This window comes from Arachis hypogaea, chromosome 14, assembly GCF_003086295.3.
Source record: "Arachis hypogaea cultivar Tifrunner chromosome 14, arahy.Tifrunner.gnm2.J5K5, whole genome shotgun sequence".
In the NCBI taxonomy this organism is placed as follows: Eukaryota; Viridiplantae; Streptophyta; class Magnoliopsida; order Fabales; family Fabaceae; genus Arachis; species Arachis hypogaea.
The window spans coordinates 50,146,683-50,149,952 of record NC_092049.1 but is presented as its reverse complement, the minus strand read 5'-3'; the positions used below and the strand labels follow the sequence as shown (position 1 = coordinate 50,149,952).

Here is a 3,270-nt window from a genome sequence, read left to right as displayed (position 1 = left end):
AGAATATGGAAGAATAAAACTAAGTTAAGAAAACAAACTAGAAAGATGAAGTCTTGATGAGGAAATAACTCTTCTCAATGTTCCAATGCTAAGACCAATTGAAAATTAAAATTCTAAAAACTAGAGAGAAAAACCTAAGAAAGTGAAAAACTAGATCTAAAACTACTGAATGAATGTGTGTGTTGTTTCTGCATATTCTCCGACTCTAGTCTGCTGTTCCGGGCCGAAAACTGGGCCGAAATAAGGTCCAAAAATTGCCCCCAGCGAATTCTGCAGATTATGCAGATCGCACATGTCACGCGATCGCGTCGTCCATGCGGACGCGTCGCTTGCGCTTTTTCCTCTCCACGCGTTCGCGTCGTCTACGCTACCGCGTCGCTTGCGCTTTCCAATCCGCACGGCCGCGCAAGCCATGCGGCCGCGTCACTGCGATTTGCGCTCCTTCGTGCGGTCGCGTGAGCCATGCGACCGCGTCACTTCTCGCTGGTTATCTCCTCAAATTCTTGTGTTCCTTCCATTTTTTGCTAGCTTCCTCTCCAATCTCCATCTCATTCATGCCCTATAAAGCCTAAAACACTTGACACATAGATCACGGCATCGAATGGAATAAAGGAGAATTAAAATTAAATAATTAAAGTCTCTAGGAAGCAATTTTCAAACATGTACTGAATTTAGGAAGGAAATAAAAATTGCTAAATTGATGAATAAGTGGGTAAGGATCATGACAAAACCACACAATTAAACACAATATAAACTTTAAAATAGTGGTTTATCAGCCACCCTTTGGATTGGGTAATGGTTGAGAGTGAATTCCACTAGAGCTCAAAGGCTGGTTATTGGAGTTATTCATTGATCTAATCTGTGGGACAAGAGCTTGCAAAGTAGCGTTCAGACCATTTAGAGTGGCATTAATGTTATTTTCCATGGTTTGTTGTCTCCGATCAATGGATTGTAGTAAATCATCATTAGAAGATGAGGAAGGATAAGTAATTTGAGAGGTCTGTTGTTGGGTATTCTGTGGTCCTTGGGATTGTCTTAGGTGAGATGCTCTGTAAGGCTGGTTCTGGTTCTGCTGCCTGTTGTTGTGATTATTCCACCTCTGATTTCCCTGATTGTCTCTTCCTCCTCTGTTTTTGTTATTGTCCCTCCAATTCTGGTTAGAATTGTCTTGCCATCCATGGTTGTAATTGCCACCTTGATTGTACCCTTGGTTGGGGCAGTCATAGAAGTTATGAGTGGCTGCCACGGTGTTGTCTTCCTGCTGGAGCTGCGGACATTCATCAGTATAGTGGCTATAATCAGCACAGATTCCGCAAACTCTCTGTGGGACTAACTGTTGGTTTTGCTGTGGTGGAGAAGGTTGAGCTTGCTGAACTTGTTGATTCAATTGCATCTACTTCAGTAAGTTGGTCATTTCACAGATACTCTGAGTCAGAGTAGCAGTCTCTCTGCTAGAGGATACTTCTGCAATGGCTTTTGAACGGCCTTGTTTCTGCCTGTGATTCTGAGTAGATTCAGCTAAGTCACTGATCAATTGCCATGCCTCATCAGTGGTCTTGTACTTTTCATAGACCTATTGCTAGCACTTTCCAATGTGGTCTTATCTTGGGGCCTCATGCCCTATGTGACGTAACCGAGTAATACTATCTTGTCAATCATATGGTAGGGGCATGCTTCCAGAAGATTATTGAAGCGCTCCCAGTATTCATAGAGAGTCTCAGATTTATCCTGAACAATCATGGAAATGTCTTTCCTCAGTTTATTAGTAACTTCAGCTGGAAAGAATTTTTCCAAGAATTCTCTTCTCAGTGTATCCCAGTTGGATACAGTTGCTGCTGGTTGAGTGCAGTACCACTCTCTTGCCTTCCCCTTAAGAGAAAACGGGAAAGCTTTCAACAAAATTGAAGTTTCATCTGCACCATCACGCCTGACGGTAGAACAGGCTGCTTAAAAATCTCTCAGATGCTTGATAGGTTCTTGAGCAGGTAAGCCATGAAACTTGGGCATCAAATTGAGCAGTGCAGTCTTTATTTCAAAATCTGTAGCCACCGCTGGGTGATGCGCTTGAAACGATTGTATCGTAAAATCAGGGGCTCTAGCCTCCTGGATAGTAATTCTCCTAGGTGCTGCCATGTCACCTATACATAAATCAACTGAATTAGTAGAACGGGGGCTGGTTTCTTCCTCAAATGACGTTTCAGATCCACCCTCAGAGAGGACTAACCGACGCCGAGCTTGCCTTATTCGTGAAATAGTTCTTTCAATCTCAGGATCGAATACTAGCAAGCTTGGATCAAGAGGTGAACGCATCATCTAACGAAAGAAACAAGCAGCTCATAGTAGCAAAATAAAATAAAATGCAAATAAATAAAATCCAATCAATAACTTTAGCACTCTATTGCAACTCCCCGGCAACGGCGCCAAAAATTGACGTGGTGGAAATTGGCGAGTCAAGAATTGTTGTAAGAAATTCGTTGCAAGTATAGTTCTTAACCAACCAGAAATTCGCTTATCAATTTAGAAGGGTTGTCACAAAAATTAAAATTAAAATACTGGGAGTATGAATCCCAGGTCGTCTTCCAACGAGTTGCAGAAAGGTGTGCTATTTTATTAATCAGATGTTTTCAAAAAGAGTTTGAGTTGAATAAACAGGAAATTAAATTGGGGAAATTAAGTAATTTAAATAAAGGCCTTGATTGGGAGTAGATTAGTTGGAAGCCTATTCTTGTTGCAGTACTCTCAAGATTAATTGATAATTGAAGGTCGTTTTGTTTAGTTATCCCTTACTAGGTAAGGGAAAGTCAAACAAGATGAAATTTTGTTTCTATTCACAAGTCCCAATCCGCTTACTTGGAAGGACTGGCATTAGTGACTAGAGAGCCATCCAGCAATAAACCCAATTACAAGCTCTCTTTTGATCATTCTAACTCAAGGATTCCTTTCAATAAACTCCCCATCAAGTTAGGGAACTACTCGCTCATTGTGAATGTAGGACTCATAACATAGGAAAGGGAATTAAAGAAAGACATGATAAATAAAACTCAAAGGAATCAATTAAAAATAAAAGTAACTCTTGTATTAATAAATTCTAAAATAATCCATTAGTAAAATTGAGTAAATTAAAGGACATGGAAGAGTAAAGCCAAGTAAAGAAAACGAACTAGAATGGCGAAGTCTTGATGAGGTAATAACTTTTCTCAATATCCCAATGCAAAGAGCAATAGAAATAAAAATCCAAAGAACTATGAATGTGTAGAGAGAAAACCTAGA

The 3,270-nt window shown here is 40.3% G+C and overlaps 1 non-coding gene across 1 annotated transcript; it reads left to right on the top strand.

Annotated features, from left to right (window-relative positions):
• The first annotated feature begins 1,653 nt into the window (after positions 1-1,653).
• LOC112746272 (small nucleolar RNA R71) lies at positions 1,654-1,761 on the top strand. The gene has a single exon (XR_003174164.1). It is a non-coding gene; the product is annotated as a small nucleolar RNA R71 (small nucleolar RNA).
• The last annotated feature ends 1,509 nt before the right edge of the window (positions 1,762-3,270 follow it).